Source organism: Eschrichtius robustus, chromosome X, assembly GCF_028021215.1.
Source record: "Eschrichtius robustus isolate mEscRob2 chromosome X, mEscRob2.pri, whole genome shotgun sequence".
NCBI lineage: Eukaryota > Metazoa > Chordata > Mammalia > Artiodactyla > Eschrichtiidae > Eschrichtius > Eschrichtius robustus.
In genome coordinates, this window is record NC_090845.1 from 106,989,651 (window position 1) to 107,010,951 (window position 21,301).

Consider the following 21,301-nt stretch of genomic DNA (forward strand, 5'->3'; position numbering starts at 1 on the left):
TTACATTTAGGTCTTTAATCCATTTTGAGTTTATTTTTGTGTATGGTGTCAGGGAATGTTCTAATTTCATACTTTTACATGTACCTGTCCAATTTTCCCAACACCACTTATTGAAGAGGGTGTCTTTTCTCCACTGTATATTTTTGCCTCCTTTATCAAAGATAAGGTGACCATATGTGCGTGGGTTTATCTCTGGGCTTTCTATCCTGTTCCATTGATCTATATTTCTGTTTTTGTGCCAGTACCAAACTGTCTTGATTACTGTAGCTTTGTAGTATAGTCTGAAGTCAGGGAGCCTGATTTCTCCAGCTCCGTTTTTCTTTCTCAAGATTGCTTTGGCTATTTGGGGTCTTTTGTGTTTCCATACAAATTGTGAAATTTTTTGTTCTAGTTCTGTGAAAAATGCCAGTGGTAGTTTGATAGGGATTGCATTGAATCTGTACATTGCTTTGGGTAGTAGAGTCATTTTCACAATGTTGATTCTTCCAATCCAAGAACATGGAATATCTCTCCATCTGTTTGTATCATCTTTAATTTCTTTCATCAGTGTCTTATAGTTTTCTACATACAGGTCTTTTGTTTCCTTATGTAGGTTTATTCCTTGGCATTTTATTCTTTTTGTTGCAGTGGTAAATGGGAGTGTTTTCTTTTTTTTTTTTAAATTAATTAATTATTTATTTATTTATTTTTGGCTGTGTTGGGTCTTCGGTTCTGTGCAAGGGCGTTCTCTAGTTGCGGCAAGTGGGGGCCACTCTTCACCGCGGTGCGCGGGCCTCTTACCATCGCGGCCTCTCTTGTTGCGGAGCACAGGCTCCAGACGCGCAGGCTCAGTAATTGTGGCTCACGGGCCCAGCCATTCCGCGGCGTGTGGGATCCCCCCAGACCAGGGTTCGAACCCATGTCCCCTGCATTGGCATGCAGACTCTCAACCACTGCCCCACCAGGGAAGCCTGGGAGTGTTTTCTTAATTTCACTTTCAGATTTTTCATCAGTAGTGTATAGGAATGCAAGAGATCTCTGTGCATCAGTTTCATATCCTGCTACTTTACCAAATTCATTGATTAGCTCTAGTAGTTTTCTGGTAGCATCTTTAGGATTCTCTATGTATAGAATCATGTCATCCGCAAACAGTGACAGCTTTACTTCTTCTTTTCCAATTTGGATTCCTTTTATTTCTTTTTCTTCTCTGATTGCTGTGGCTAAAACTCCCAAAACTATGTTGAATCATAGTGTTGAGAGTGGGCAACCTTGTCTTGTTCCTGATCTTAGTGGAAATGGTTTCAGTTTTTCACCATTGAGGACGATGTTGGCTGTGGGTTTGTCATATATGGCATTTATTATGTTGAGGAAAGTTCCCTCTATGCCTACTTTCTGCAGGGCTTTTATCATAAATGGGTGTTGAATTTTGTCGCAAGTTTTCTCTGCATCTATTGAGATGATCATATGGTTTTTCTCCTTCAATTTGTTAATATGGTGTATCACGTTGATTGATTTGCGTATATTGAAGAATCCTTGCATTCCTGGAATAAACCCCACTTGATCATGGTGTATGATCCTTTTAATGTGCTGTTGGATTCTGTTTGCTAGTATTTTGTTGAGGATTTTTGCATCTATGTTCATCAGTGATATTGGCCTGTTGTTTCCTTTCTTTGTGACATCTTTTTCTGGTTTTGGTATCCGGGTGATGGTGGCCTTGTAGAATGAGTTGGGGTGTGTTCCTCCCTCTGCAATATTTTGGAAGAGTTTGAGAAGGATAGGTGTTAGCTCTTCTCTAAATATTTGATAGAATTCGCCTGTGAAGCCATCTGGTCCTGGGCTTTTGTTTGTTGGAAGATTTTTAATCACAGTTTCAATTTCAGTGCTTGTGATCGGTCTGTTCATATTTTCTGTTTCTTCCTGGTTTAGTCTAGGCAGGTTGTGCATTTCTAAGAATTTGTCCATTTCTTCCAGGTTGTCCATTTTATTGGCATATAGTTGCTTGTAGTAATCTCTCATGATCCTGTGTATTTCTGCAGTGTCAATTGTTACTTCTCCTTTTTCATTTCTAATTCTATTGATTTGAGTCTTCTCCCTTTTTTTCTTCGTGTGTCTGGCTAATGGTTTATCAATTTTATTTATCTTCTCAAAGAACCAGCTTTTAGTTTTACTGATCTTTGCTATTGTTTCCTTCATTTCTTTTGCATTTATTTCTGATCTGATCTTTATGATTTCTTTCCTTCTGCTAACTTTGGGGGTTTTTTGTTCTTCTTTCTCTAATTGTTTTAGGTGTAAGTTATGTTGTTCATTTGAGATGTTTCTTGTTTCTTAAGGTAGGATTGTATTGCTATAAACTTCCCTCTTAGAACTGCTTTTGCTGCATCCCATAGGTTTTGGGTCGTCGTGTTTTCATTGTCATTTGTTTCTAGGTATTTTTTGATTTCCTCTTTGATTTCTTCAGTGATCTCTTGGTTATTAAGTTGTGGATTGTTTATCCTCCATGTGTGAGTGTTTTTATCTTGAAATGATATTCAATTTTGTCCATTGCTTTTTATGCATTTGTTGAGATATGTGTATTTTGTCCTTTATTGTATTAATATGATGTATTACGTTGATTGATTTTGCATCGTGATGCACAACCTTGCCCTCCTTCAATAAATCCCAGTTGGTCCTTTTGCTGTGCTGGTGGATTTGGTTTGCTAATATTTTGTTGAAGATTTTTGCACCTTTATATAAGGAATATTAATAGGTTTTTCCTTGTCTAGTGTTGGTATTAGGGTAACAGTCACCTCATGGGGTGGATTGGGACGTATTTCTTCCTCTTTTATATTTTGGAAGAGATTGTGAAGAATTGATTTGAATTATTCCTTAAACATTTCCTAGAATTCACCAGTGAAGTCATCTGATCTTGGGGTTTTCTTTGTGGGAAGCTTTTTGGTTATTGATTCAATCTTTTTACTTGTTTATAAATATATAATTACATATATAAAGATATATTTCTTTTTGAGTAAGTTTCAGTAGTTTGTGTCTTTGGGGGAACTTGTAAATTTCATCCAGGTTATGTAATTTATTGGCATATAGTTGCTCTTGGTACTCCCTTGTAATCCTTTTTAGTCCTGTAAGGTAGGTACTAATGTCCTCTATTTCATTTCTGACTTTAGTAATTTGAGTCTTCTACAGTTTTTCTTGTTCAGTTTAGCCAAATGTTTGTCAATATTGTTAATTTTTTTTAAAAGAACTGACTTTTCTATTATTTGTTTCATTTATACCTACTCTAACTTTCATTATTTCTTTCTTCCTGCTAGCTTTGAGTTTAGTATGCTCTTATTTTTCCAGTTTCTTAAGTTGGAAGGTTAAGTTATTTACTTGAGTTTTTTTTTTTAATGTAGATGACTACGTTCTTCTCAAGCATACATGGAACAATTTCAGAGATAAACCTTTGCTAGATCATAAAAAAATATATACACTTCTGTTGTGAAATGGAGTGTTCCAAAGATATCTCTTGGATCTAGTTGGTTTATAGTGTTGTTCAAGTCTTCTATTTCCTTCATGACCTTCTGCTTAGTTGTTCAATCCATTATTAAAGTGTGGTGTTGAAGTCTCCAACTATTATTGTTGATTTGTATATTTCTGTTCTGTCAGTTTTTACATCATGTATTTTGGAACCCTCTTGTTAGGTGCACGTTGGCTTGCAATTGTTATATATTCTTTATAAATTGATCCTTTTATCATTATGAAATGTCTTTCTTTGTCTCTTGTAAAGGTTTTGGTCTTAAAGTCTGTTTTGTTTTGTATTACTGTAGCTACTCCAGCCTACCTTTGGTTACTGTTTGCATGCTATATCTTTTTCTCTACTTTTACATTTCACCTTCTTCTGACTTGGAATCTAAAGTCTACCTGTTCTTAAGCTCATGTAGTTGAATTATATTTTATATCCATTCTGTCAATCTCTGTCCTTTTCTTGGAGTCTTTAGTCCATTTAGATTTAATGTAATTACTGATAAGGTAGGAAATTTATCTCCCAGTTTCTTCCTTGTTTTCTACATGTCTTATATCTTTTTTTTTGTTCATTTATTAATGCCTTGTTGCCTTCTTTGAGTTAAATAGGTATTTTTTAGTACACCATTTTAATTTGTGTTAGTCAAGATTCTTCAGAGATTTATTATAAGGACTTGACTCACACAGTTATGGAAGTTGGTAAGTCCTAAGATCTTAATCAGCAAGCTGGAGACCAAGGAGAGCTGATGGTGGAGTTTGGTCCAAAGGCTAGCAGGCTTGAGACATAGGAAGAGCTGATATTTCAGTTTGAATCCAAAAGCCATCAGGTAGGAAGAATTCTCTTTTACTCTGGGCGAGGTCAGCCTTTTTGTTTTATTCAGGCCTTCAACTGATTGGATGAGGCCCACTCACATTAGGCAGGGCATTCTGCTTTACCTCGTCTAATGATTTAAATGTTAATCTCATTTCAAAACACCCTCACACACTGAAACACTGAGAATAATGTTTGAACAAATATCTGGGTACCTGTGGCCCAATGAAATTGACATAAAGTTAGCCATCATATAATTTTTATCATTTTTTTGCTATATTTTTGAGTTATTTTCTTAGCGGTTTTTCTAGGGGTTACAATTAACATACTAATTTATAACAATTTAGTTCATATTAATGATGCAATTTTAATTGCATACAAAGCTTTGGTCTTATATAGCTCCATTTTATTCTCCCTCCTTTGTGATGTCATAAATTTATCATCATATAAATTGCTAGTCTATACCTTATATGCTCATCAACACAAATATATAGTTATAATTATTGCATTATACAATTGCCTTTTAAATTAATAGAAGATAATAGTTATAAGCCAGAAAATACATTTATACTATCTTTTAGATTTACTTATGTAGTTAACTTTACCAGTGCTCTTAATTCTTTATGATTCAAGGCAGTGTCTAGCATCTATTAATTTCAATTTGATGGACTCCTTTTAGTATATCTTGTAGGTTAAGTCTCTTAGTGACAAAGTCTCTTAGCTTTTACCTGAGAATGTCTTATTTCCCCTTCATTTTTGAAGAGTAGTTTTGCTACATATAGATTCTGGATTTACAATCTTTTTCTTTAACACTTTGAAACTTTTGTACCACTCCATACTGGCCTGCACAGTTTCTGATGAGAAATTGGCTGTTAGTCTTACTGAGGATCCCTTGTACATGATGAGTCACTCCTCCTCTCTTGTGGCTTTCAAAATTCCCTATTCATCTTTCAACAGTTTGATTATAATATGTCTCTGAGGATCTCTTTGATTTCATCCTACTTGGAGTTTGAGCATCTTAGATGAGTAAATTTATGTATTTTTTTAAATTCAGAAAGATTTCAACCATTGTTTCTCCAAATATACTTTCTGCTCCATTTTGTCTTATCCTGGGACTCCCATTTTTGCCTGTGTTGGTATGCTTGTTGGTGTCACACACAGCTCTTAGGCTCTTCAATTTTCTTAAGTTTTTTTTTTCTCTCTTCCTAAGATTCAACAGTCTCAGTTGACTCATCATCAAGTTCATTGATTCTTTCTTCTGCTTGTTCAATTCTGCTGTCAAGCCCCTCTAGTGATTTTTCAGTTCAGGTATTGTTCTTTTCAACTGTAGAATTTCCTTTGAGTCTTTTAAAATTAGTTGTGTATATTTTTTTGATATTATGTTTGGTGAGACAGTATTTTCATACTTTCCTTTAGTTCTTTGGGCATTGTTTCTAAGAGTTCTTTGATCACATTAAAAATAGCTGATTTTAATGTCTTTGTCTAGTACGTCTTCCTCAGGGACAGTTTCTGTTAGTTTTTAAAATCCTATCTACAGGCCATCTTTTCTTGTTCTTTTGCATTCTTCTTAATTTTTTTTGTTGAAAACTGAACATTTTAAAATAATGTATTTTGGTAACTCTAGACATCAAATTCTTTCCCCTCTCCGGGGTTTGTTGTTATTGTTGCTTGTTGTTGTTGCTAGTTTACAGACTTTTCTGAACTAATTCAGTAATGTATTAATTCTTTGTCTTGTGTGGCCACTGAAGTCTCAGCTCAGTTAGCTTTGTTGTCAACTAATATTGAATAGTGATTTCCTTGGATATATGCAAATGGTAGGTCTCCTTTTCTTTTCTGAGGAGCTCTGAATTGATAAGGCATGTCTTAAACCATTAGCCAGGTAGTCTATTTCATTGCCTCAGTGTTTACTTCCTGCTTGTGCAGAGCGTTAAGTTTAGCCAGTAGTGAGAACTTACAGACTTCTCATGTCTTTCTTGAACAGAGTACCACACAGGCACATGGCCTTTTAGAATCCCAAGAAAAAGCCCCCTATGAACATCTCATTCCCTAGCTTTCTTTTTAAGCGTTTTGGTTAGCCTATTGTTTACACCAGTTCTTATCCTCTCGGCAGCCGTGATATTAACCCATTGCTACTGAATATTTCTGACAAATGTTTGCAAGGGAAAATTTCTTCTCACTGGGCAAGCTCTGATTCAGTTCAAAGAAAGAGAGGTGTTGTGAATGAGGTATTCCAGGAAACCACCAGACTGGTGAAATAATGATAATTCTCTGGAAATGTGACTTTGAAAGAGTTCCAACCCTGTTCTCATTCCATTGGTTACCAAGCCACTGGTTTTCACAGTCATTGCAGGTTATTTATTTTCAAGGATAACACCCAGCTTGGGAAAGGGGAAATGGGAATAGAACAAATTAGAAGCCAAAAATCTTCCTGTTTTTACTGAGATTCAGCTTTTTTCTTGAATAAATTCTCCCCAACTGCTGCAAGACTTTGTTTAATTTCCATAATTCTGAACAAGTTTATTCTGACAATTTTTACCAGGGTTATTTTTATTTTATTAAGGTGAAATTTTTTAGAGGTCCTTATTCTGCTATTCCCACTCTGTCATTTTAAAAAATTTACATATGTATGTAAATTAGAATGTTTTCTTACTTTATCCCAGTGGATCATTTTGTGCATGCACTAGCATGTGGTCACTCTACTTTGAGAATTACAGTTGACCCTTGAACAACACGGGTTTGAATTGCGTGGTTCCACTTACACGTGGATTTTTTTAAATGGTAAATGCTACAATACTACATGATCCATGGTTGATTGAATCTGCAGTTGTGGAATTGTGGATACAGAGGAACTGAGGAGGGCTGTATATGGAGGGCTGACTGTTAAGTTATTTGCAGATCTTTGACTGTGCAGAGGGTCAGTGCCCCTAACCCCTGTGTTGTTCACAGGTCAATTGTACTGTTATATAAGGAAGAACCAAAATGTATAGATGGGATTTACATGGAAGAAACTCTTGTCCTAAATTTCAAATAATTAGAATTGCCTCAAAGGCAGGACAGGTCACTTTGTCAAGTAAGAAGCCTCCTAGATCATCTTTTAAAAGTACCTCAGAGGATATCCTTCATGGCCAATGATGCGGCTGTAAACCAAATGAATTATAAAATCTGTTCCAGTTATGTTCCTCCTAAGAATCTATTACTTCAGCATATTTAATATACTGATAAAATTCCAATTATAAAACCATGCATCTATGTGTGAGTGTATGTGTAAGTGTACAAACAATATCTTTTAGAAAAATTACAAGGTGGACATGTATAGATATTTACACAGTTACACTGTCACACGCACATATACATTTGAGGATTGAGACTAATATTAAAACATGTTATCATAGAAATATGCTACTTGAAATGATAAAATAAACCTAGATTAACTTAATGTCATTTTTTTCCTGTTTGTAACCTTTGTGTTAAGAATGAGCTATCTTGTATTTTAATGATCAACCTTTTCTCAGGGTTATATATTACCCTGTCAATTATTGTAAAAGTTATAGAAATTGCTATAAAACATGTCCAATATTGTGAACACTCAATCACTACAATAAAAATAGAAAATATAATAAAACTAAATGCGATGTTCTGACATTTTTAATAATGAGAATGTGAAATGTTACAACATAATTTCATTTTCTTGGTAATTTAACCCCTGGGTTTCTGCTGTGTTCCCTAGGTTTCGGCTATGTTCCTCATTACTTCTTTGGTGTTTCTATACTTACCCTGTCCAGTGTCTTCCTAGACGAGTTTCATTTGCATCCTTACTTGTGTAGGATGGCTCCTAGACAGATTTGCCTGTTTCATTCAGAGGACAGAACTCAATCACTCTTGTCAATACTAAAGCCAGCTTGTCAACCAGAAACCAATTGGTGTTTTGTAATGGAAAAAGTAAAGAACATTTGCTTCTGCCTCTATAAACTAATTACACTAAAGCCCCAAGTTGGTCCTTTTATGTACAAGGCTACTCTAGCTAGGTTCATGTATTACTCAAAGTATCCTTTGCATTTTTAATATGTTCATGAAACATATATTTTTGTGAAACGTCACTTCAGAATACAACTTGAGTTTTATGGTGGTGTGGCCTCAGGAAGACAAATTTCATAATGGTTTGCTGAGGGCCCCTGAGAATTTTAAGTTCATGCAACTCCTCAGTTTCACGGAACGTATGTTCAAAGAAAAGAATGAATAGCAGAGAGTGTTGCTTACTCCCTTCTGAAAAAGCAATCAATGCCTAGAACTATGAGTGTATTTTACATCTGTTCACTCTGCAAGCCATAGAAAACTAGTTTGGCAGGAAGAAATAGGGTGAAAGTAGAATTAGACCAATTACTCAGATATTAATGGTGCTTGTCATTTCATTTGAGTTCCTCTAGGCACTTTCCAGTGCTTCATAATCCTCCTGGGTAAAAGAGTCTATCACATAAATTAAAAAATCCAAATGGTCAGTAGGCTGAGGTGTGAAAGCATACCTACAAGGTGAGGATTATTTAGTCTGGGAAAATTAAGTCTGAAAAGAGAAAAAAAATGATTTCTGTAAAATCCTGAAAGGAAGAGAATGTGACATTGCTTTTGAAATTGTATATCTCTTTAAATATATGAATATATTTTCCTCATAAAAATTAAAACACAAAAAAAAGAATAAAAAAGGGAAAGTCTCACTTCCCCAGTTTCCTCAGTTCCCCTCCCTTCCCCATAGAAATGTTTCCCTCAACTTATTTTCCATGAGTTTATGTGTATAATCATTTGCATACATGCACACACTTATGGCTTTTATTCTGTAGCTTGCTTTACCTGGTGATTTTTCTATGTTACTTGTAAGATTTGGTTTATTCTTTATAACTACTGTGGTATATATACAATAATGCATTTATTCACACTTCTATTGAGGCACATCTAGGTTTCAAAGCTTGCTACTATAAATAATTATATATTGGACAGCTAGCTTCTATTCTTGGTTCTTTTAATCGTAACTGATACACTCTGCTTTTTATAGACATCTTTAATCCGTTGTCTTCTGTTGTGATCTCTAATGTATTTACAGTTCTTTTTGACATCATGTTTTATGTTCTTTTCTTTTATACATGTATATACATAGTTTATTTCATACAGCAGTGTGGTGAGTACATTCTTTAATTGAAATAATAGTGTCTGGATTCACACATGCATCCTTGCCTTGCTCCTGAGCTTAGATGAAAAGGTTTCAATTTTTCATCATTGATTAGATGTTAGCTGTGGGTTTGTCATATACGGCCTTTATTATGTTGAGGTACATTTCTTCTATAACTGGTTTGTTGAGTATTTTGAAAGGGTGTTGAATTTTGTCAGATGCTCTTTCTACATGTATTGGGATGATCATGTGATTTTTATCCTTCATCTTGTTAATGTAGTGTGTCACATTTATTGATTTGTATATCTTGAAGCATCCTTGCATTACCAGGGATAAATTCCACTTGATCATGCTGTATGATCCTTTTGATGTGCTTTTGAATTTAGTTTGCTAGTATTTTGCTGAGGAGTCTTTCATTTATAATCATAAAGAAGGTTGGTGTGTAGTTGTTTTTGTTTTTGATTTTTGTTTGTTTTTTCATTCCGTGTCCTTATTTGGCTTTGGTATCAGGGTAATGCTCGCCTCATAAAATGAGTTTGGCATTGTTCCCTCCTTTTCAATTTTTGGAAAAGCGTGAGGATTGGTGTTAATCCTTCTTCAAATGTTGTGTAGAATTAACTGGTATAACCACCTTTCTTGGAATTTTCTTTATTGGAATGTTTTTGATTACAGACTCAATTTCAATATACTTACTTGTTATTGGTGTGTTAAGATTTTCTACTACTTCATGATTCAGGCATGGTATGTCCTATGTATAAGGAATTTTCCAGTTTTTCTAGATTATCCAATTTGTTGGTGTATAATTATTCATAGCAGTCTCTTATGATTGTTTTTATTTTTGTGGAGTCAGTTGGAATGTCCTTTCATTTCTGATTTTATTAATTTGAGTTTTTGTTCTTTTTTTTTTTTTTTTAAAGAGATTGGAGTTTATTTATTTATTTATTTATTTTTGGCTGTGTTGGGTCTTCGTTTCTGTGCGAGGGCTTTCCCCAGTTGCGGCAAACGGGGGCCACCCTTCATCGCGGTGCGCGGGCCTCTCACCATCGCGGCCTCTCTTGTTGCGGAGCGAGTTTTTGTTCTTTTTTTCTTAATCTAGCTAAAATTTTGTTAATATTCAGAAAACCAACTCTTGGTTTTATTGATCTTTTCTAGTGTTTTCCTGGTCTCTATTTCATTTATAGAGAATCTTTAATTCTTTAATTTTTATTATTTCTTTCTGCTAACTTTGGGCTTGGTTTGTTCTTTCAGTTTAAAGTTAGGTGTTTTATTTGAGCTATTTCTTATTTTTTAATGTATGTGTTTATTGCTGTAAACTTCCTTCTTAGTATTGCTTTTATTGTATCTCATAAGTTGTGGCAAGTTGTGTTTTCATTTTCAGTTTTGTAAAGATATTTTCTATTTTTTCTTTTGATTTCATCTTTGACTCATTGATTGCTTATGAGCATGTTGTTTAATTTCCACATATTTGACAGTTTTCCTAAGAAAGGACATTTTTTAAAAAGGCTGTAACCCTCAGGTTATAATAAAGAGTTATAACAATTATGCATATCTATGCACCAAGTGAGACAACCACCTTTACAAAACAAACTATAAGAGGTGAATGGACACATAGGTAGATATGCACTAATAACTAGAAATTTAACCCAGTTAAGACATAGACAAGATATAACAGTAGACTAGAAAACATGGGGATAGGGGAGAGTAATGAAAGACCAAAGCAACATAAACAATATGGTAGATCTTATGGGTATATATCAAATTTTTCACCCTGATAATAGAGAAAGTCGTTTCTTCAACAGAACACATGGCAAATTTAGAAATATTTGTCATGTATTAGCTTATAATGTAAATATCAGTAAGTCCCATAAAGTAGAATTATTAAAAGAACACTTTCTGAACACAATGCAATAAAATAATAAATTAAGAACATAAATAATAGATAATTCCATGGTGAATGGGATGGGGAATTCCTATTAAGCACCTCATGTGTGAAAGGAGAAATACAAATCAAAATCCCCAAATTTCTAAAAAATAATGACATTTAAAATACTACATATTAAAATCTATGGTGCATATTTGCACAGGTGATCAGAGGTTAAATACCTTAACAATAAAGATGAAAAAATGAAAAAAAAAATGAATTAAAATCTCAGGTCAAAAACCTGGAAATAGAATAACAAAAAAGCCAAAAGAAAGTACAAGTAATAAAATAATACCAAGAAGAGCAGAAATAAATAATACAGTGAAGAGAAAAACAGTAGATTTAAGTAATATATTAAAATTCTGCTTTTAAAAAATAATTATCAAGATAAACTACTAACTAACCTAATCCAAGGGAAAAAAAGAGGGGTGGGGGAGAAATTGCAAATATGAGAAAAAGCAATGGGGAAAGAAGTATTGAAATTAAATAATGTAAAGATGTCACAACAGACTACTTGCAGACTTCTGTGTAATAAATTTGGAAACCTATATAAAATGGATGATGTTCCTAGGTAAACTGAATTTAATAAAATTGACCCCATTAGAGAAAAAAATTAATAGATCTAAGAAGAAAAATTGTATGATAACCTCCATGGATGCTGTAAATCTCTCAGTAAAATACAATCCATGCTTAGTTGTAATGTATTAACTTTTTAGTTTATTTCTGGATTTGCTTTGCTTTTATTAGTAAGTTAAGGACTTTTGTCCTCATGTAATTTTTTTCTCTTGTAAATGTGTTAGGTTTAGAATCAAGGTTTTGCTTGTCTCATAGAATGAATTTGGAAATAACTCACATTCTCTAATCTGTGGAAGATTTTTTGGGTAAGATTTTCATTTTTTCTCTCATGAATGTTTAGAGGAATTTCTTTGTTGGTACACTGTGTCTTGAAAGTTTTTTATTGAAAGGTTTTAAAATACAGATTATTCCTGAAATGTAAGGTTGTTTTAACATTTAAAATAATGTAATTCACTACATTAATGGGATAAAGGAGGAAAAAACATACAACCAATAGATAGAGAAACTTATTTTAGAAAATTCAGCATTCATCAGGATGAACTCCAGGAACCAGTTAATAGGTTGCAGAACCCCTTTACCCCACACCAACATTCATACAGGTATAGACACAGACACATACACAGACAACAAAACACATGCACACACATACACACACACACACTCCACTTCCTATTTGTAATTATTAGCAATTTAGCTCATGATTGTTACTGTTTTTTACAATAAGCATCCAAATGAATGAATCTTACCAATAAGTTTTATAGGTTTCTTTGCTCACTACTGTTTCTTCTACCTCTTGCACTCATTTTTTATTTTGCTATAGTATACTCAAAAAATTATTATAGCAAGTATCTGCTGGTATTACACTTCGATTGTTTCCTGTCCCTAACGTTATTTTTTCTTTACACAGAAAATTTCATTTTGAAACCTGTATTACCCTTACATCTGGCACTTTATAGTGGGGCTTTCTCCTTTTGACATCAGGTGGTTTCCTCCTAAATTAGCTGAAGCTTGTAGGTCTTAAATGTAAAACAGGCTGATGCAACATTATTATAATTCAGCCATTTTGATATAATTACAAAGGTGATATTTGAAATGTACGAATGTGATTGTTTTTTTCCAAACACCTTTTAATATCTTTACTAGTGAGGCCTCGCCTTAGTTGCCAATAACTAGAACCACACTCAGCAAGCCCCTAAAAAGCAATTCATACTTCTGCTTTTAATCATCACAGGAACTACTATAATGCTGTTCCTCGTTCAATCAGAAAACATATTACTCAGTTTCTCAGCACCCTATTCACCCAGCCAGCTATAAAAATTATCAACAACCTTCTCCACCATTGGCTTTTTTCATAGTCTGCCTGGAGCAGAGTGAAGCTGTGGCCATATTTTTTTTCCTTTTGATTCAAGGACCTTATCCTTTCATCAGAACTAAATGTAGGATGGTTAGGAGTCAACATTATAGTTTGCTTCTGTTTTTTCCTCTTCCTTAGTAAGTCTGTTTGTGCTGTGTTTAAAGGCCAATTCACTTAAAGAATAATGCTCTTCATCCCATCTTTGGAAGTGGCGCTATCACTTAAGGAGGCTAACAGAGGAGGAAGAGAAAAGGCCAGAGGCCGAATTTAAGGAGATGATAGCTAAGAGTTTTCCAAAACCAATTAAAGATACTGATTAAAAAAAAAAAAAGACTTAAGAAGCCTTAAAAATCCCAAGAAAGAGAAATAAAAATAAATTGAACACTCAGTACATCTTTATTTTCTTCCTCAGTACATCTTAATGAAAGTACAGATCACTAAAGATAAGAAAATGTAGGAAACCTCCGAACAAAAAAACATATTCATGAAAAGGACAACCATTGAATTAACAGTTGACTTCTCAATGACAGTGATGGAAGCCAAAAGCCAGTAGAATAATAGTCGCAATGGGCCAAAATAAACTAATGCACAGCCTAGAAGAATATACTCAATGAAAACATTTTTCACAACTGAAGGAGAAACACAAACTGAGTGGATGGTAAAAGGAATTAATGTGTTCTGCATTTTTCATATGATCTAGAAGGAGGGAAGATATGTTCATCCCCTTTAGAATTGAATAAGTTAAATATGCACACAATAATTTCTAGAGAAACCACTAAAAGAATAGAAATGGAGTGTATATCATTTAAACTAATGGAAAGAATAACATAGCAACAAGAAAAAATCAATTTCAAAGAAAGTAAGAAAGGAAAAAAGAAACAAAATTAGCTGAAACAGGACAAAATAAATGTCATATATAAGCCCAATATGCACTAAGTGTAAATTAGATATACATTAAATGTAAATGGACTAAGTGTTCCTGTTAAAAGACTAAATTTCTTAGAATGTATTAAAAAGTTCAACTATATTCAGTTTATAACAGGCACATTCTTAAAACGTAAGTATGTAAAAAGGTTAAAGTAAAAGGGTAGAATAGGTTATATCATGCAAATACTAATCAAAAGAGTTAATATAGTGATACACTGCTACCAAAAATAATCTATAAAGGGACAAAAATTATCTAAAGGTAGAGTTACTATAACAAAAGTCTTGCTTCCACCAGGAAAGTAACACTAGGGTGTTATGTAACACTTGATTACATAGCCTCAAAGTATATAACGCAAAAATTTACAGAACAACAGTGTGTGGAAGAAATCCACAGTCATGATAGGACATTATAGCACATCTCTCTAAATTGATAGGTTAAACAAATCATGAAGAACATAGAAGATTTGTATAGCATGATTAACAAACTTGACCTAATAGACATCTATGGAACACTATATCCAACTAATAAAGAGTACAACCTTTTAAAGCATACACAAAATATTTTAAAATTGATCATATAATGAGCTGCAGTGCATGTTTCAAATTTTAAAGAACTTTTGTCATACAGAGCATGTTCTCTGATCTCAATGCAATCGAGCTAAAAATAAATAGCAAAAGGATAGCTAGAAAGACTTCTTATGTTTGGAAATTAAAAAAAAAATTCTAAATCCACATGTAAAAGAAGAAATTACAGTGGAAACCAGAGAGTATTTTGAACTGAATGAAAACAAACTATTTTATATTAAAGATTATGAGAATCAGCTCAATTGGAATTTAAAAGGAAATTTTTCACCTTAAGTGTATATATTACAGAAGAATAAATATTGGTTGCAAAGTTATAATCTATGGATACATGTCTAAAGTTAGATAAATACCATCAAAATTACACCAAATAAAGTAGATGGAAGGGAATAATAAAATTAAGAGAAGTATTTAATGAAAAGGAAAATAAAAATTCAATAGAGAAGATCAGTATGATCAGAATTTGGTCTTCAAAATGACTAATAAAATTTACAAAATGTCGGTTATTGACGAAAAAATAGTTAAAGCAAAATAACAATTATATGGAATAAAAACTGGGACATAATCACAGATGTTACATTTAAAAACTTATAGATTTAGAATCAACAATAGATCACAAGGCATACAAAGAAATAAGGAAAAATGGCCCACAGGGAAACAGTAGAATACACATTCTTCTTAAGTGCCCATGGATCATTCTCCAGGGTAGACCACATGGTAGGCCACAAAATAAATGTTAAAATTTAAGAGGATTGAAATCATACCAAACATTTTATCTGACCACAGTGGAATGAAGTGGAAATCAGTAGCAGAAGGGAAACTGGCCAGTCTACAAATATGTGGACTTGAAACAAAACACTTAAATAACCAGTGGGTCAAAGAAGAAATCAAAAGGGAAATTAGAAAATATCTTGAGAGAAATTAAAATGAAAACACAACATACCAAGACTTAGGGCATGCAGCAAAAGCAGTACTGAGGGAGGTTATAGTGGAAAAGGCTTACATTAAAAATAAGAAAGTTCTCAAATCAACAACATAACTTTACACCTGGGAACTAGAAAAAGAACTAACTAAACCCAAAATTCAGCAGGAGGAAGGAAATAATAAAGATTAGAGCAGAAATAAATGAAATAGATAATTGTAAAACAGATAAAAATAAAACTAAGCATTCAGTTTTTGAAAAGATAAACATAATTGACAAACCTTTAGTTAGATTAATTAATGAGAGAAGACTCATATAGCTAAATTCAGAAATGAAAGATGGAACATTACAACTGATGAACCACAAATGAAAAAAAAGGATTACAGGAGACTACTGTGAACAATAATATGCTGACAAATTGATAACCTAGAAAAAAATGGAAACTTTTCCAGAAAAAATACAACCTACCAGGAATAAATCATGAAGAAATAAAAAACAAACTCTGTTCTGAAGAGGGCTATAACTAGTGAGGTAAATGAATCAGTAATCAAAAACCTCCCAACAAATAGAAGCCCAGGACCACATGGCTTCACTGGAGAATTTAATCAAACATTTAAATAACTAACACCAATCCTTCTCAAACTCTTCAGCAAAATTGAAGAGGAGGAAACACTTCCAAACTGATTGTATGAGGCCAACTTTACAATGATATCAAAGCCAGACAAAAATACTATAAGAAAGGAAAGCTATAGGCCAATATACCTGATGAATATTGATGAAAAAAATTATCAGCAAAATACTGGCAAATCGAATTCAAGATTACATTAAAAGAATTATACACCATGACCAAGTAGAATCTATTTTTAGAATGCGTGGTTGGTTCAACATAGAAAAATTAATCAATGTAATAGAATGAAAGATAGACCAACATGAATGTCTCAATTGATGCAGAAAAAGCATTATACAAATTTAAGACCTTTTCATTATCAAAAGGCTCAACCAACTAGGAGTAGAAGTGCAAACTACCTCAACATAATAATGGCCATATGTAAGAAGCGTATAGCTAATGTCATAATCAGTGGTTAAAAGTTTAAAGCTTTTTTCCTTAGATAAAGAGCAAGGCAGAGATGCCCACTCTCACCACTTGTACTTAACATAGTATTGGAAGTCCTAGCCAGAGCATTTAGGCAAGAAAAACAAAAAAAGCATCCACATTGGAAGAGAAGAAGTACAATTATCTTTGTTTGCAGGTGACATGATTTTATATGTAGAAAAACCCAAAGAATCTACAAAAACCCCTGTTAGTACTAATAAACAAATTAATCAAATTGCAGGATATAAAACAACTCAAAAATTAGTTGCATTTCTATACGCTAACAATTAACCATTCAAGAAAGAAATTAAAATGATCCCATTCAGAATAGAATAAAATGGAATAAAATACCTGGGAATAAACTTAACCAAGAAAGTGAAAGACTTGTATAACTGAAAATGATAAAACATTGCTTAAGGAAATTAAAGAAAATAAAAACAAATGGTGAGCTATCCTGTGTTCATAGATTGGAGGACTTGATATTCTTAAAATGTCCGTACCACCCAAAGCAGTCTACAGATTAAATGTAATCCCTATCAAAATTCCACTAGCATTTTTTTTTTGCAGAAACAGAAAATCCCATCCTAAAACTCATATGGAATCTCAAGGGACCTGGAATAGTCAGAACAGTCTTGAAAAAAAGAACAAGTTAGGAGGCTTCACAATTCATGGTTTCAAACCATGCTACAAAGCTACAGTAATCAAATCAATGGGGTACTTTCATAAAGACAGAGTTATAGACCAATGGAACAGAACAGAGAGACCAGAATAAACCCTCTTGTATATAGTTGAATGGTCTTATACCAGGGTGCCAAGACCACACAATGAAGATACTGTTCTTTGCCCAAAAATTTATGCTGGGAAAACTGGATATCCACATGAAAAAAAAAATGATATTGGATTCTTTTCTTATACCATTTGCAAAAATTAACTCAAAATGGATTAAAGACCTAAATAAGGCTTAAAAGTATAAAACTTTATAAGAAACAATAGGGGAAAATCTTCATGACATTGGATATGGATATGATTTCTTGGATATGACACAAAAAACACAGGCAACAATAACAAAAATAGATAAATGGGACTTCATCAAACTTAAGAGCTTCTGCACATTAATGTGAATAATTGACAAAGTGAGAGGCAACTTATGGAATGAGAAATGGGAGCAATAATCCATATGTCTATCACTAGTAGACTGGACAAATCATAGTGTATTCATATACTATAATACTCTACAGGAAAGAAAATGGATAACTACTCTTACCTACAACAATGAGAATATATTTCCCAGATATAATATTGGGCAAACAAGTCACCAAAAATATATACAGTATTATTCCATTTATATAAATTTCAGGAACTAAAAATACTAAACTGTAGTTTTTAGGAATGAATGGATATATGGTAAATTATAAAGAAAGCAAAACATGATAATCATATGAATGAAGGTATTGGTTGCCTCTCCAAGGAGGGACAGGGAAAGGATATTGGGAGGGAGCTTTCTAGTGTACCAGCAATATTTTATTTCTTGATTCAGATGGTGGTAACATAGGCATTTACTTTTTAATAACTTTTAAGCTGTACATGTTTTTAATTCACTTTTGTGTTTATTACATTAATTGATTTTTTGCAAAAGGAAAAAAAAAAGAATTGCAAATTATTTTTCTGAATTGCCTATCTCCTTTAGAGTCATTTGTTCTTTGTGTTTATTTTTGTCCTTTTTATGGTGTTGGTTTTTGTCATGGTCTAATGAATGTGTTCATTCATATTTATACATGAATATCTAGATTCAGTTATTTAGGTAGCCACCATAAGTTTTCTCTGCACTTGTGTAGAATTCGTTTCTGCAAAAGGCTTCTTTCTGAATGGGATGGCTGATCACAATGTTTATATAAGTAGATACTGTATTTAGTATCTCATATTGGTAATCTCTTCCTCCTCCTTCCCCTTCCTCTTCCCCTTCTTACCCCCTCTTCCTCCCCATCTACACCCTCTTTCTCTGCAGCCTCTCCTCCTTCTCCTTCTCTTTCTTCCTCTGTACTCCTCTGTCATCTGGCTTCCATGACGGTACACTCTCCTGCTTTTCTTTCTTCTTCTCTCTCCATTCTTTTCTTCCCTTTTTATTTGTTTTGCCTCTTATTGTCACTGGGGTAATAGATTTCCCAATTTTTAACCTTGACTCTGTTCTTCATTCAATCTTCACAAATTCAATTAAGATCTAAAAACAGTTGGACTCCAAAATTTTTATCTCTAGCTCCAATCTCAGTTCTGCACTCTGGGTAACCAGAGGACAAATACCCTGAGACTATTTGTTGACCATTTATTTAAACATTTATTGAGCATAGATTAGGTTCTAGGTACTGTGTAAGCACTATTTGAGAAGACAAAGATTTAAGCCAGTAAGTTCAATCAAGTGCTGTATGTTCTAAGTTATTGCTTTATGTTGCAGTGTTGCAGTAGACTACAAAGGAGGTAGGGGTTCCTGCTGGGCAGGTGAGAAGTCAGGAAGACTTATAAAGTTATGCATGATCTGAGTCTTGAAAGTTGAGTGTTAATACAAAAAAAAAAAAAAGAAAACAATGGAAAAGTGAACAAAGAAAATAGATAGGGAAAACGTCAGATGAGCAAACCTTAATACCCATAAAAGATGTGAAAATCTTTTGAATGAATTACTGAGCGAGGCAGTAATTAATTAAAGCAACAATATCATGCAAAACCCCTCTGATGGGCAAGTATTAAAGAGTCTGATGAGCCAAATATATTCAGTTTGTCCCGTCTGAATGCATTCTCTTTCTTGCTTCATGAAGCTGATCTGTATGGACTACAACAATAGGTCCCCTTGTCCTACATCTTCTGGTTGGATTTAGCAGAATAGCAGAGAGTGGGAGGAGAATAATGTCAGAGAAGTTATTCTCTTGATTCCCTCCCTGTAGGATTGCCTCTGGATGGTCTCATCACTTGAAAAAGAGATCAAAACTCCTCTCAAGACAGCCTTCTCTATTTTTTTTTCCTTCTGGTTTCCTATTACTACTTTCTTCCCTTATCTGTTTGGGATCTAAGGATAGTGCACTATCCCTTTAATTTAAGTGTGTCCTCTGCTTTTTTCTGGGTCCTTAACTGAGAGAGTAATTGGTACTAGAAGTGAATCCAGGAAACACTTCCAAAGTAAGATTCTGGAATTGAATTATTCTCATATTTGAGGAAATGGTACCTGGGTAATCATTGGTATTTAGTGGTACCACAGATATGCAAATCATCTCTAGTATCTTATATGGATAACATAGATGACAGCTAAAATTTTCACTTATAGATCAGAGTATAACCACATTTATATCACACCATGAATATTTATCTAGGTGATGGGATTTTATGTGTTCCCTGTGTTTGGAGACACACATTTTTCATCTGTATGAAGGACAAGAACACGTAATAGGTTTATTATTATTATTAAAATAATATTTTAAAATTTTTGTTTTAATTTCTAATATGGTAAATATAAATAGATAAGCACAAGCTTTGCCTAAGCCCACATAAGCAAAAGCTCTTTAAGGTTCTCAGTAATTTTAAAGAATGATAAGGCTTCTTGAGACCAAAATGTTTAAAAACCACGGCTGCAAGAAAAATATTTCAGAAAGTGAAACCCAAGGACTTCTGGTTTTGTTTTGTTTTTTTTTTTAGAGTAGTAATATTTATAGCATGTTCATGTTTTCTACATATTTTTCTGATATAAACTAAACTGTTGATATCTTCCAAGTGTTAATAAATTATTCTCAAAGTTTCTCTCATCAAAAGCAGTGACATTATTTCAATATATAATGCTTTGTATTTTTAAGTATGTCAAACTGATCAAAACCACTGGTGAGAATCCCTATTTATCAAAGAATGTTAGAGTTTGGAATGTTAGAGTTGTTAGAAATCATCTAGTCCAGTTATCATTAAACATTGTCTACAGACCTGTGTTTAAATTACTCTAGGAGCCTGCATTTTAGAGATTCTTGGGTCTTAACCCTGGGGATTTTGATTCAGTAGGTTACAGGGGTGGGATGTGGGGCAGAAACCTGTAATTTACAGAAGTTCTCCCAAATTATTTTGATGCCTAGCCAGGTTTGAAATTAATAATCTGGTCCAACCCTGTTATTTCCGAGGCAGGCTTTGGAAAACTATTGCTGGTGGGCCAAATCCAACCCAGCACCTGTTTTTGTAAATAAAATTTTATTGAAACACAGCCATGCCTATTTGCTTATGCATTGTCTATTAGTGCTTCTGTACCAAAACAGCTGAGTTGAGTAGTTACAACAGAGACTTTATGGTCCACAAAACATTAAGTATTTAGTATCTGGTCCTTTATGGAGAAAGTGTGCTGACCTCTGTGATAGAAGAAAAACAATAAATTTAGACGTTATAAAGACTTTCATTTGGTAGTTAGTAGCAGAATTCAGATTAGAAGTCATGTCCTTTAATACTTGGTCCAATACACTCTTTT